This window comes from Nicotiana tomentosiformis, chromosome 2 (assembly GCF_000390325.3).
Source record: "Nicotiana tomentosiformis chromosome 2, ASM39032v3, whole genome shotgun sequence".
Taxonomy (NCBI): domain Eukaryota; kingdom Viridiplantae; phylum Streptophyta; class Magnoliopsida; order Solanales; family Solanaceae; genus Nicotiana; species Nicotiana tomentosiformis.
Genome location: NC_090813.1, coordinates 98,011,478 through 98,027,565, shown reverse-complemented (window position 1 = coordinate 98,027,565; position 16,088 = coordinate 98,011,478). Strand labels below are relative to the sequence as shown.

General features: G+C 41.0%; 1 protein-coding gene across 18 annotated transcripts in view; it reads right to left on the bottom strand.

Annotated features, from left to right (window-relative positions):
* Positions 1–11,994: 11,994 nt before the first annotated feature.
* Positions 11,995–16,088, bottom strand: part of LOC117274577 (uncharacterized) — a 43,245-nt gene continuing 39,151 nt past the window's right edge. For 16 of the 18 annotated variants that reach the window (XR_011414118.1, XR_011414116.1, XR_011414119.1 and 13 more), the window contains 7 exons: positions 15,894–16,020; positions 15,647–15,784; positions 15,168–15,250; positions 15,027–15,078; positions 14,841–14,877; positions 13,526–13,613; positions 11,995–12,230 (listed from right to left, as the gene is read on the bottom strand). The gene's annotated coding sequence lies outside the window, so the exon portion shown is untranslated. The remainder of the gene's footprint in view (positions 12,231–13,525; positions 13,614–14,840; positions 14,878–15,026; positions 15,079–15,167; positions 15,251–15,646; positions 15,785–15,893; positions 16,021–16,088) is intronic. The other 2 variants (XM_070195882.1, XM_070195883.1) reach the window with 2 other exon arrangements.

The following is a 16,088-nucleotide window of genomic DNA, read 5'->3' as shown; positions in this document are numbered from 1 at the left end:
CGACTGCGGGAGTAGATCAAGATATCACCAATAAACACGATCACAAAGGAGTCTAAATAAGGCTTGAACACCCAGTTCATCAAATCTATGAATGATGTTGGGGCATTTGTCAACCCAAAGGACATCACCAAAAACTCATATTGCCCGTACCGAGTCCGAAAAGCTGTCTTAGGGACATCAGATGCCCTAATCCTCAACTGATGGTAGCCAGATCTCAAATCAATCTTCGAAAACACTTTGGCACCCTGTAGATGATCAAATAAGTCATCAATCTTCGGCAATGGATACTTGTTCTTGATAGTGACCTTGTTCAACTGCCAGTAATCTATGCACATCCTCATCGATCCATCATTCTTCTTCACGAACAACACATGCGCACCCTAGGGCGAGACACTAGGTTTAATGAATCCCTTATCAAGTAGATCCTTCAATTGCTCCTTTAATTCTTTCAACTCTAATGGGGCCATACGGTATGGCGGAATGGAAATGGGCTGGGTGCCCGGAGCCAAGTCAATACAGAAATCAAACAAGTGGCACTGAATCCATGGGAGGAGTCTCCGCACTGGAATCGTGGACATAAGCCAAATACACTAGACACCCCTTATCGACCATACGCCGAGCCTTCACATAAGAGATAACCTTGCTGGTAGAATGGCCAGGAGTCCCTCTCCACTATAATCGAGGCAACCCCGGCAAGGCTAAGGTTACCGTCTTGGTGTGATAATCCAATATAGCATGATAAGGTGACAACCAATCCATATCCAAGATAACATCAAAATCGACCATATCGAGAAGTAGAAGATCTACACTAGTCTCAAGACTCCCAATGGTGACCACACATGAACGATAAACACGATCTACAACAATAGCATCCCCCACAGGTGTGGACACATACACAGGAGCACTCAAAGAATCACGTGGCACAACCAAATATAAAGCAAAATAGGATGACACATAGGAGTAAGTAGAACCCGAATCAAATAGAATTGAAGCATCTCTACTGCAAACTGAAATAGTACATGTGATAACACCGTCAGATGACTCAGCCTCAGGCCTGGCTGGAAAAGCATAACATCGGGGTTGGGCCCCACTACCCTGAACTATGTCTCTAGGACGGGCCCTAGTTGGCTGGCCTCTACCTCTAGTGGCCTGACCTCTACCTCTTATGGCCTGACCTCCACCTCTAGCTGCCTGCCCCCTACCTCTAGCTGGTTGAGCAGGCGGTGAAGCACCCGGTGCCGGGACCATGGCACAAGAACCCTGATGTTGTGAGCGGCCCGATGCCTGAGGGTAAAATCTAGAAATGTGCCTCGGATCACCATAAGTGAAATAGGATCTCGGCTGCTGTGACTGCTGACCCTGTCGACCTGAGTAACCACCCTGATAACTCTGGAGCGGAGGTGCACTAATAGGAGCTGGTGGTGCATTTTAGGCTAGGTGATCGGAATAAGGCATATGAGAGCCACGACCACCTAAGCCACCGCGGGATGCCTGGAGTGCTGAATGAAACGGCATGGGAGGATGGCCTCTACCAAAATTACCCCTGCCTCCAGATGAGGCACCATTGAACCCTCCGGAATGACGTGGTCTCTTATCAGACCCCTGACCTCCCTGAGTAAGAACCATCTCGACTCGCCTGGTGACATTGGCAGCCGCCTGAAAAGAAATCTCACTCCCAATCTCCTTAGCCATCTGTAATCTGATAGGCCGAGCAATTCCATCAATAAACCTCCTCACCCTCTCTCTCTCTCTCTCGGTAGGAAGCACAAAAAAGAGCATGTCGGGCTAAATCCATAAACGGGTCTCATACTGGGTAACAACCATACTGCCCTGCTGGAGACGCTCGAACTGACAATGATGCTCCTCTCTCAATGTGATAGGGAGAAACTTCTCTAGAAAGAGCTGAGAGAACTGGTCCCAAGTAAGAGTAGGCGATACAGCTGGTCTGGTCAACAAATAAGCTCTCCACTATTTCTTGGCGGAACCAGTCATCTGAAATGCAGAAAAATCGACCCCACTGGTCTCCACTATACCCATGTTCCATAGCACCTCATGACAGCTGTCAAGATACTCTTGGGGATCCTATGAAGGAGCACCACTGAAGTGAACTGGGAAGAGCTTGGTAAACCTGTCCAATCTCCATAAAGCCTAAGAAGACATAGCTGACCCATCACCAGCCTGTGGCGCAACAACCGGCTGAACTACTCCGACTGGATGAGCTGTTGGAGTCTGATACTGGGGAGCCACCTGCTCCAGAGTGTGAGTAGTAGGAGTCTGCGCTCCTCCTCTTTCTTTGAGAGACGGCTGGTGCCATGGGGAATGCGCCAGTCTGGGCCACACTCTCTATAAGTCCCACCAAACGGACCAAAGCATCCTGAAGCACTAGGGTGGCAATGAACCCCTCCGGGACCTGAGCTGGCCCGACCAGAACAGTCTGGGCTGGAACCTCCTCGTCAAACTCTAACTGAGGCTCCACTGCTGGGCCCCTAGGCTGAGCCCTGTCCCTGCCTCGGCCTCGACTTCTGGTACGGCCTCGGCCTCGACCTCTGCCCCTTGTAAGAGCTGCCATTGGAGGCTCTGGCTGCTGCTCAGCTGAAGATGCGGTGCGTGTTCTCACCATCTGCAAGAGAATAAGAGTAAAAGAGTCTAATTAGCAATGAGAGAACAAAATTGCACGACTGAGAAGAATAGAAATGAAATTTGTTCCTAAACTTCATAGCCTCTGGAAGATAAGTACAGACGTCTCCGTACTGATCCTCCAGACTCTACTTAGCCTGCTCGTGAATTGTAAGACCTAGGCAACCTAGTGCTCTGATACCAACTTTTCACAACCCAAAATTTCACACCTTTCGGGACCGTGATGGCGTCCAACATTCCACTTGCTAGGCAAGCCAATGTTAGAGGATTATTAAGCCAATACTTATTCAATTCAATAAATAATAGCAAATACGGTAAAATGAATTAAAGCGAGTGCGAAATAATATAACAACCTCAATATTTACTACAACTCGAATTTAGAGTCACAATTCACAAACTTCTAGGATTTACTACAAGTAAAATTCTGAAAGAAATACAACTGTTTGAATGAAAGAAACAGTAAAAAAAAAACAGAAAGGATAAACGGGGACTTCAAGGTCTGCGAATGCCAACAGATCTACCTTGAGTCTCCGATGAACCAGTCCGAGCTGCTACGCCTCTCGATCAGCTGGGACCAATACCAAAATCTGCACAGGAAGTACAGAGTACAGTATCAGTACAACCGACCCCATGTACTGGTAAGTGTCGAGCCTAACCTCGACGAAATAATGACGAGACTATGACAAGACACCTACATAACAAACCTGTGCAATTTAACAGTATATGTACAAATAATAGCTAAACAAGTACTATTGGGATAGGAAACATGCTGAGGGGAATACAAGATAGAGAAGTACAACAGAATGGTAACTTGAACAACCAATATACTATGAACCAATAAGAACAAGTAAACACAGTAAAGGAAAAATGAACGACGTCACCCTTCGTGCTTTTACTCTCAACCTCACCATAAAATCAATTGAAATGGCACGACATCACCCTTCGTGCATTAACTCTCATAACATGGCACGATATCACCCTTCGTGCATTAACACTCATAATATGGCACGACATCACCCTTCGTGCATTAACACTCACAATATGGCACATCATCACCCTTCGTGCATTAACACTCACAATATGGCACGACATCACCCTTCGTGCATTAATACTCACAATATGGAATGACATCACCCTTCGTGCATTAACACTCTCCCTTACCATAATGCAATGAACAAATAACAACAGGGAGATAGAATAACAAGTACAAGCCTTACTTCAATATTTGGTTCTACAATATCAACCTCAATTTCGGAATCAATACTCAATTATCACCAGAAGATCCGTAAACATGATAAGAACGATCAATTTAACAATATTAGTCTAAACATGGATAACATGAACAAAGGAAGCTATAATTGCAGGAAACTAAGCCCCGCCCGCATACTTTAACCCGACTACAACGTATAAGTACTCGTCACCTCGCATATACGTTGTTCCCCAACATTTAAACATGTAGCAAATAGGCAAACAAGTCTTATTCCCTCAAGTCAAGGTTAACCACGATACTTACCTCGCTCCGAAGACCAAACTCAAAGCTCAACCACGACTTTTCCTTTCAAACAAGCCTCCGAACCGATAGAATCTAGCAATTTACCAACCAAAGGATTCAAATTAAGCCTTAGGAATTACCCACGATTGTAAAGAATTCAATTTAGGTAATTATTGTAAAAGTCAACAAAAGTCAACTCCCGGGCCCGCTCGGTCCATTCCCGAAGTTCGGACCAAAACCCGATTACCCATTCACCCCCGAGCCCGGTCATATAATTTGTTTTGGAATCCGACCTCAATTTGAGGTCTAAATCCCCAATTTATCAAATCCCTAATTTCTATCCAAAACCCCCCAATTACACCATGAAAACTCTAGATTTTAGGTTGAAAACTTGTGAAATGTAGTGTAAGATTGAAAGGATATAGGTTAGAATCACTTACCAACGATTTGGGGAAGAAAAGTTCTTTGCAAATGCAACCAAAAACATTGCAAATGCGATGGTCTCTTCGCAAATACGAGGATCGCATTTGCGAGCCAGGCCTCGCAAATGCAAAGTTTGCAGATCTGATACACCAGCTATGATTTTTCTAAGTTCAAACAACTCCGTAGCCTATCCGAAACTCACTCGAGCCCTTGGGGCTCTAAACCAACTATGCACACAAGTCTAAAAACATCATATGAACTTGCTCGCGCGATCAAATAGCCAAAATAACACCTAGAACTACAAATTGAACACCAAATTAAATGAAATTTTCAAGAAAACTTTGAAACTTCTATATTAACAACCGGACGTCCGAATCACATCAAACCAACTCCGTTTCTCACCAAATTTCACAGTCAAGTCATAAATATGGTATTGGACCTATACTGGTTTCCAGAACCAAAATACAAACCCGATATCTAAAAATTCAACTATGGGTCAAACATTTCAAATTCATTAAGCCTTTAGCTTTCAAATTTACACAAAGTCCGATATCTTAGGCTAAGGACTTCCGAATTCGATTCCGGACATACGCCCAAGTCCCAAATCACGATACGGACCCACCGAGACCGTCAAAACACGAATCTGGGTCCGTTTACTCAAAGCGTTGACCAAAATCAACTCAAATGGTTTTCAAAGCAGAATTTCATATTTTCACAGTTTTAACATAAAAGCTCCTCAGAAACACTCCCAAACTGTGCACGTAAATCGAGGAGGGTAAAAATAATATTTTTTAAGGCTTCGGATCAAAGAATTAGGTTATAAAAAATAAGATGACTTATCGGATCATCACATTTACCAAAAATGCTAAAATACGAGTAAGTTTGAAAACTGTAATTTTATCCAAAACTCCTTTCAATAATAAGTAAGATGTTTCATTTTTAGATAGCATGAGGAAAGTACGTCTCTATGCCTACATGTCAAGATACAGGTAAAATCATAAATGTCACCAACACCGGGTAGAAGAAGGAAATGCATCTCTATGCATGTATCTCAAGTACACATGTTAAATGCAATGCATCTCAATGATGCGCTCATGTACTCATACCCTCAGAGTATTCAATCTCACTGTCTCGCATTCTCTCTCACTATGCTCAATGCTCAGCACACTCAATTACTTAATGGTGTACAATACCTGCTGCAGCGTGCAGCCCGATCCATATATGACCATAAGGCCTGTTGCGGCATGCAACCCGATCCACATTTATATAGTCGACTGCGCTCACTGGGGGTGTGTAGACTCCGGAGGGGCTTCTTCAGCCCAAGCGCTATATTGGTGCGGCGTGCAGCCCGATCCAATATTGTTGCGGCGTACAACCCGATCCAATATTGTTGCAGCATGCAACCCAATCCAATACTGTTGCGGCATGTAACCCGATCTAATAATATATATATATATATATATATCCCGAAGGCTCGTTGCGGCATGCAGCCCGATCCATATAAAATATAATCAATATAATATGCTGCGGCGTGCAACCCGATCCCAAAATGTCACTTTCATCAGGCTCTCGGCCTCACTCAGTCATCAATCTCTCCAGTCTCACTCAGGGGCTCACAATGTCATGAAACTAGCCCGACAACAATGATATGATGTATCAACAAATAATATTTGAGACTGAGATATGGTATGAATGCATGTATATGACTGAGTATGAAATATCAATGAAATCAGTGAGATGACAGTAAAAAACGACCACTATGGGTCCAAACAGTATCGACACAATGCCTAAACATGATATCTAGCATGATTGACAGCTTAACTACTTTATCATATGGTGAAAACGCGTATATCAACAAAGTAGGACCACTATACAATGCCATGGGAAACAACATAGTCTCAATTCACATGGTGTACGTCCACACGCCCGTCACCTAGCATGTGCGTCACCTCAATACCAATCACATAACACGTATTTCGGGGTTTCATACCATCAACACTAAGATTAGAAGAGTTACTTGCCTCGAACAAGCCAATTCCAACACCGAGCAAGCTAAGCGATGCTCCAAAATGCCATCCCGCGCATTCCGACCTCTGAACGGCCTGAAACTAACCAAAAACAACTTAAGTACATCAAATAATGCTAAAGCAACCAATCCCGATCGAAAAAGATCAAATCTTGAATCAAAAAGCCCAAAATCGGCAAAACTCCCAACCCGGGGCCACACCTCGGAACCCGACAAAATTTAAAAAATCCAACAACCCATTCAATTATGAGTCCAACCACACTAGTTTCACTTAAATCCGACTCCAATTCGATGTTCAAAACTCAAAAAATCACATTATGAAACTTTAGGCCAAAACCCCCAATTGCCTCTTTAAAATTCACAATCCCATTACCAAAAACGAAAATAGATTCATGAAATATAACCAAAACCGAGTAAAGAACACTTACTCCAATTCATATGGTGAAAATTGCTTCAAGAATCGCCTCAATCCGAGTTCCATAGCTCCCAAAATGTAAAAATGGCCGAAACCCTCGAAATAGACTACTTTATACTTCTGCCCAAGCATCCTCTTACGCGAACGCGTCAATACCATCGCGTTCGCGATGAACAAAATAATCTGCCACCATAATACACTTCGCGTTCTCGGTAAAAACCTCGCGAACACGACTCACAACTGGATCAGACCTTCGCGAACGCGGCTCCAACTACGCGAACGCGATTAAGAAGGCTTCTGGCACCGGCTCTCAGCTCAACCCTACGCGTCTGCGATCCATCATATGCGAACGCGAAGAAGACTTTCCCCAACACTACGCGAACGCGGACCATTACTCACGAACGCGATGAAGAAATGCTAATGCCATCCAAATACTCTACGCGTTCTCTACACTTGCCACACGAACGCGATGTAGAACTGAGACACCAGAAAACAACATAACACAAGTGTACCAAAATGAAGAAAAATGATCTGAAATCAATCCGAAACATGCCCGAGCCCCTTCGGACCCCGTCCAAATATACCAACAAGTCCCATAACATAACACGGACCTACTCGAGACCTCAAAACACACAAAACAACATCGGAACGACGAATCACACCTCAATTCGAATTCAATGAACTTTGAAACTTCAACTTCCACAACCGATGCCGAAACGTTTTAAATTACGTCCGATTGACCTCAAATTTTGCACACAAGTCACATTTGACATTACGGATCTGCTCCAACTTCCGTAATTGGAATCCGACTCCGATATCAAAAAGTCCACTCCCGGTCAAACTTTCCAAAATTTTGACTTTCGCCATTTCGAGCCAAATTCAACCACAGACCTCCAAATCATAATTCGGACACGCTCCTAAGTCCGAAATCACCCAACGGAGCTTATGGAGCAATCAAAACTCCTTTCTGGGTTCAAATTCACAAAAAGTCAAACTTGGTCAACTCTTTCAAATTTAAATCTCCCTAGTTGAGAATCATTCTTTTAAATCAATTCCGAATAACCTGAAAACCAAAACCGACGATTCACATAAGTCATATTACATCATACGGATCTACTCATTCCCTCAAACAACAGAGCGAAGTGTAAATGCTTAAAACGATCGGTCGGGTCGTTACAGTACCCGGGGGTGATCCTACGTCACCCTATTCTATATAGGCATGACACACAATACAACTGAAAATCTTTAATTTAACCTTGGCCCAAAAACCTTGAAATTCAATTCCCAACATTCAGAATTTCTTACAAGACCTGAATCTCACAGTTACACACTGTATAAATCTGACTAAGCTGCATCGAGCTGTAACCATAACCACGGATATAATCTCCTAACATATTACACAACTCGCATGCTCGTAGCACCATTCATGATCACAATAACTACTCCAAAACCCACACGATACTGGTTTTGAACCCCATATCAAACAAAACCTCGTTCCAAAACCTTCGTACACTACTGATAATGAAAGAAACACGCAGAAATCTCATGACCCCTTATCAGATCAACAAGTTATGGAGCTCTCATGCCCCAACCAGAACCATAATCACTTTTTAAGCCAACCTTCAAGATTATCCTCCCGAATATACCGTAATCAAACCTGATAGCACCCATTCTAGGTCCAATGACCTTATATTATTTAACACAACCATCCCACAGACATGACATACCAATATAACCTAGAGCCACAAAACGTGCCATCCGTGCGCCAATACACAACAATTCAAATGTACTCAGTCATGGAAAATGACTCAAATGAGAGAACTGCCCGCAAGATTAACAAGTACCGCCACAAAGAAATACTGAAAATCCATCATACCCCGTAGAGCCATCACACGATTCTAACACAAAGTTCTTACCTTAACATAACCCCGCTGCAATGCGTGACCCCATCCAAACACTGGTCCATATTATATACCTCAAGCCACCCTGCTCAAAATCAATAACCACGGAGAGGCAAATGACACAATGCCACACAAGACTTGAAAGAACATAACCAATACGCAATCGATCATGCAATACCTAAATACTCATCTCGCTCGAATTCCGCCATGAGGCCCCCAATAGAACCGTACCATGTGTGCATATAACCAATGAATCCCAACTCCTCGTAGCATAGAAGAGTAACTCATAGATCATTTCAGACCACGAATAAGTTCAACATCAACCGAATGGAACATCCCTCAACAATGGCAGTATTGAGCCAATCAATCCGACTCGATGTAGAATACACATCCTAATTGGACCTACCAATGGACCCCCAAATTAACTCTGGTCATCCAAAAATAGATAAATAACCCTCCGAAAATTTACAATGACTAAATCATAATACATACTATCATCTAGCTAGCTTCGGCCACGACTTCACAGTCCACAACCATGAAACAATCTGCTCCTGAAATCTCCCATTCTCCAAATCCATAGAACACACGAATCACCATTTCTGATCCCATCTCCACCGCCCGAATGCCTAACACATCTCTCATTCAACGAGGAATACTTCTCCCATTCTTTCGTGACACATAGCAACATCTTAAAATAGCAGTCGATCAACCAGGTGAGTGCCGCAATACCTATGACATATCCATAATTCAAAACATAGTGCGCCTTCTGAAATGTACACTCTACTCAAGCAATACCAATTAGTTATAGCATTCATCTAAACAGCGAAAAATGTCCATGTCTTCTAATAATTTATGACCTCCCCTTCAAAACTAAGTCGTGACCTTGCACACGCAAACCTTAATCCCACACAACACACCGCATCTATCATGCCATCATATGAAAAATACGAGAACTTCATAATCATTCTGAGTCACAAGTAGAATACATATCCGATCAGCTAGAAGCCTTCCATTTGATCCCATCTGGTAGAAAATCACAATACTCAACATGCTCCTCAGGCCGGCGAAAATATCCATCTCAAACCGTGGTAGAAATCCTCGAGAATGACTTGGAATCCATTTACACATAATCAAGCCATCAGAACTGAATCTCTCTAACACAACCAATCCACGCAGGTCGCCAAACCCAAGACTATTGCCACAAAGAACCGATCATATCCATTACCATACTGATCCAACCTACTACCAAGCTGTCCTATTTCTTTGAGTTCCTTCTGAATTTGTATTTAGATTTATATTTTTCCTTGCTAAAACACCACGATCTTTAACCACAACTGACCCCATGAACCCTAGCATAGAACCACAATGCCCTAAGGCCCATAAGCCACTGAATTCTTCTTAAGCACCTCCATAAATACCACAACCGTAATACTCATTCTAAAATACCTTATGGGAATTTAAAATTGTTCGTCTTTCCTTTCTTAAACTAAAATGTAGAATCCATAGTCAAACAGAATTGCCGCACGTCCCGATACCATCCAATATAAGTAACCGATTCTAACGATATACAAATCCGAAATTTTTTCAATTGCCACTTATACATTTTTGAATCCATTAGCACCTTCTCGAGAGTCACCCATTTTTCTCAAATCTAAACATTCCACTGCCCAAACGGGCTGAAAGACACGTGCCCAATTAGCACAACAACACTCAAGGAGGTAACCTTGCCTTAACACCACCGATCAAATTCATACTCCGTTCGTACTACATCCTTCAGAATAACAACTCACTCATTCCATAATTTCAATATACTCATAAAGCGCAATATAACCCGTATTTAGGAATTTCAGTACTCGAGTCATCCTCGATCTCAACCTCTGCAAGTCATAACTAATCCACAAGTATGCCTCGTACCAAAACTAAAATTTAACATATAACCATGAATTGAATTTTCAATAGCAGGATCCCCCACTTGGCCCAAAGCCATAGATTAAAACATTTTATAACTAAATACCCATACTTTATTACTCCCATAATACTGCAGTCAGTCCAACAAAAATTTCTTCTCAAGCTTATACAACGCCAACCATGAAAATACCTCAATCGTTCGCTAAGCCCGTATTCATTCTCTTGACACTCAAGTCAACTTTCTCAACCAGATTCAAATTCAAATCTCAACACATACGCCCTGCTGGTAGAAGAAAAACTTTCCATTCGTATTATAAGGAACACACCTATGTAGATTACTCCGCAGGGGATAACCCACCTGCTTAGCCTCAAATTGGTATCTTGTTATACCCTTTCGCAGTCACAATTACTATGCAATCACTTAGTCTATATGAGTCCAAGCTCATTAACCATACATGAGAATTTAATTTGTCCCAAAATTTAACAATGTGAAAGATCCTTCAAAACATTCATACTCGAGATTGTACATCACATCAAAATGAAAATCAAGCACCCAATGCCATTTCTTTACATTTCAAGGAAACGCTTCTCGTCACATTCAAACCATCCTAACACATCCTGCAGTTACATCATATTTATCATATAGCCATTCAACCGCTCATCGAGCCACGAATTCCATTCATAGGGACATTACCGGACATATGAGTCCAAACATATAAGTTCACACAACTGAAGCTACCAAGCCCAAGCTGTGGCTAAACCTGGCCTCAAGTCCTCCAGACTGGCCCATACCCAAAACACATAATACACATTTCGATCCTCGTTCATGGAATCTTAAAGAGGCAATGCACAGTTGATACCGAGCGCTCATGTGTGCATAAGAATGCGTGGAAGGAATTCAAAGAGTTATTTCTCAAGATGAATCAATTCCGCACGATAAGGAAAGAAAGATGGGAAGTATATATCCTAAATGCCCTATAGCCTCTCGAAGATAAGTATGGACGTCATCATACTGATCCGCAAGACTCTACTAGACACTTTCTCATGACTTGTAGAACCTATGAACCTAGAGCTCTAATACCACCTTGTCACGACCCAAAATCCAACTAGTCGTGATGACACCTAACCCAACTCGCTTGGTAAGCCAGTTATCAACTAGCCAATTCCAATAAAATTTAACAAGGCAATTAAGTAAAAGAAAATATCGAAATCTTATACATTCCCCAAGAACTAGTAGTACAAACCATGAGCTTCTAAGATTAGAATTTACAAAGATGGTATAAAATAAATACAACATCTGTTCGAAATGTACATGAACAGATTTTTATAAATCTAAGGCTACCAAGAACAAGAGGCAGCTACAACCGGAATGCAGGTACGTCTTCAATTCCAGCTCTCGTCGAGTACAACAACATCAACATCTAATATCTGCACGCAAGGTCAGATCCAACTCCAATAAGTAACAAATCTAACCTTAGGTTGAAAGTAATGACGAGCTTGTACCTAGGTCAGATCCAACTCCAATAACCAACAACAGTTCATAACAACATAAAGCAAGTAATAAAAAAAGTAACTCAAAGATAAAATGCTCAGCTTAAATCATGATTTCTGAAAATAATTCTGCCTTTCAAGTACAATAGTGAAAACCCAAATCGTTTACCGAAATTGCAAAAACTATGAATAAGTTTGAAAATATTAATTTTCCCAAAAATCCTTTCAATAATAATTAAGATGTCTCATTTTCTTTCCAGATAGCCAGTGTAAAACAAATGCATCACTATGCCCATATGCCAACATGTGTGAGAAGTCATGAATGCCGTGATACCGTACATCATGAGGAAAATACATCTCTATACCTGTATGTCATGTGTGCATGTCAATGCAATGTATCTCAGAGATGAATTCATGTACTCACACTCTGAGAGTACTCAATCTCACATTCTCACACATTCCTCTCATCATGCTCAATCACTCGGTACTGTGTATGGCCAATCCGGCCCGGGAAAGATCCATCTCGGAATATACACTTCAACTGATCATCAGTCACTCATTACCGAGTAAGACAAATCTAGCCAGTGGAGAAAATTCATCTCCAGGTATATAATGCTTCAGACAAGTTCCATATCTAGGGAAGATCCATCCCTCAATAATATCAACCGCGCTCACTAGGGGTATGTGCAGACTCCGGAGGGGCTCCTTCAGCCCAAGCGCTATAATCCGCACGGACAACTCACATGCCATAGTATCAATATCAGAATCAATCAGGCCCTCAGCCTCACTCAGTCATCAATCTCTCCAGTCTCTCTCTCACGGGCTCACAATGTCATGAAACTAGCCCGAAAATGATGATATGATGTATCAATAAATAACAATAGAGATTGAGATATGATATTCATATGAATGTGTATTACTGAGTATGTAATGCAATGAAAGCAGACAACTCAACAACAGAAATGACCTCGGTAGGTCCCAACAGAATAATCATGTAGCATAGACATAGTTTCTAACATAATCACAGCTCGATAACTATAGTACGTAGAGATTTCATGATTTCAGACAAGTTCAGATAACTACACAGTACCACAGAAATAACAAAAATCACAGTTCACACGGTGTACGCCCATACACCCGTCACCTAGCATGTGCGTCACCTCAACACCAAACACATAACACATGCATTCGGAGTTCATACCCTCAGCTCCAAGATTAGAAGAGTTACTTACCTCGAACAGGACGAATCCAATTCCGAGCAAGATCAACAATGCTCCAGAAATTCCAATCTGCGCATATCAACTTCTGAACGACTCGAATCTAGCCACAATAAATTTGATTCAGTCCACACAATTATAGGAGTTAATTCCATATCAAAATACTAGTATTTTCCCACAAAATCCGAAATTACACTCCAAAAATCGCCCGTGGGACACACATCTCGAAATCCGGCGAAACTCACAAAATCCGACGCCCCATCCAATTACAAGTTCAATTATACTAATTTTACTTAAATCCGACTCCGAATCGATATTCAAATCTTAAAAATTTATTTTATGAAATTGAAGAAAATTTCTCTTGAAAAATCAATAATCTAATGCCGAAAACGAAGATTAATTCATGGAATATAATCACAAGGGAGTAAAGATCACTTACCCCAAGTTGTGTGGAAATATTCCTCTCTAAAATCCCCTAAACCGAGCTCCAAAATATTGAAAATGGCTAAAAATCGCGAAACTCTGAATTTAAGCTTCTGCCCAGTGACTTCAGCATCTGCGGACAAGAGGTCGCATCTGCGCCCCTCGCTTTTGCGGCGCTGCACCTGCTCCCAACACTCCGCAGGTGCAGTCACACCAGAACTATAAATCTTAAGCAATGTAACATGAAATGAAAATGATCTGAACCTCGTCCGAAACTCACCCAAGCCCCTCGGGACCCCGTCCAAATATACCGACAAGTCCCATAATATAATATGGACCTACCTGAGGCCTCAAATCACACCTAACAACATCAAAATGATGAATCACACCTTTTAAATTCGAAATCAATGAGTTTTGAACTTTCAAATTCTATATCTTGTGCTGAAACACACCAAATCAATCCAGAATGATTTCAAATTTTGCACACAAGTCATAAATGACATAACGAAACTATTCTAATTTCCAGAATCGGATTTTGACCCCGATATAAAAAAGTCAATCCCGATCAAACTTTTCAAAAATTCAACTTTCGTCATTTCAAGCCTAATTTCACTACGGACCTCCAAATAATTTTTCGGACACGCTCTTAAGTCCAAAATTATCATACGAAACTATTGGAATCATCAGAATTCAAATCCGAGTTCGTTACACATACGTCAACATCCGCTCAACTTTTCCAACTTAAGTTTTCAATTATGAGACTAAGTATCTCATTTCACTCCGAAATTCTTCCGGACTCGAACCAATTACCCCGAAAAGTCAGACAATAATTGTAAAACATAAATTGAGCAGTAAATGAAGGAACAGAGTTATAATACTCAAAATGACCGGTCGGATCGTTACTTACGTACAATTCTTATAGTCCACGAGTAGTGCCACCGTGCCTGAGTATGAAAGTAATCAAACAATAAAATATCTTTAGTTAGGTATTAAATAGATTTAAGGTATGCAGGAAGTAAATTCATTCAGTAGGTGTGGCACTACCGACACGTATCACTATATCAATAAAGAAATTGGTGAGCGCTTGCCTTACCTAGTAGGGCAGCCGATCAATGGTCAAACACTTCTGAATCGACCGTCCGGGCCTGTCAAGTTATGCCTTTGTAAAAAAGTCCACATGGCCTTAGGCTCGGCGAGGTGGGTTCGAAAGATAGAGAGTTGATGAGGAGCATACCTGTTTCTCCATAAGCAAATTATGTAGCTTTTTATGCGCTCAAAGATGGTTGGGATAATTAGTTCTATTGTGGCTCTATAATCCTGCAAAACAGTGGATATATAATTAAGTTGCAAAACAATAAGTAGTAAATCATCTTGTATTGAGAAGGAAAAAAAAAGGTAGTCGAAATCAGTTATGAAAATTTTGTGCACCACCTTTCTATAAAGCAACAATCATTATAAATAAATCTTGTATTGAAAAAAAATAAAATAAAGAGTAGGCAAAGACAAATATATTTAAAATGTGCATAGGCAAGTTAAATAGAAATAGAATGATATATTTCTTAAAAATGAAAACTCCAAACAGAAAGGATAGCAGCATGTTAAAAAATAAAACTACTATCAATTCTTAACTGGTTAAATTTACTTTTAAAGAGCAATTCAAGTTGGCTTTGATGCAAGAAAAGAGGAGATTATGAGGTTCTATGCAAGGCTTACTTGTTCTGATACAAGTGGATTGTATAGCTTCTGCTCTAAAGCCTTGGAATTATATTCTTTACCAGATTTTGATGCTATGTCTTGCATCAACTGAAGCTTCATCTCCTTTGTAGCTTCTAAATTTAAGTTTTGAACAAACTGTCAAGAAAGAAAATTTGTTATATTTTTTAAAATTAGAGAAAAAAAGTAAAGTTGCAGTTATAAGTTTAAGCACAAATATTATAACAGTGAAAAAATGAGTCAGTACCTCTTTACTGACTTAACATTCAAGGAAATTCCAAATCTTTCAGTAAATACACTTCTTAGTTGGCGTAATTCTAACACGTCGGCGAATCTTGTATGATACAGCTTCTCTGCACTCCTCAGGACATTCCCTATGAACAAAAATTACCAAGAATGAACTAATAAGTGGTAAATTATCTTATATTGAGAAGGAAAAAAA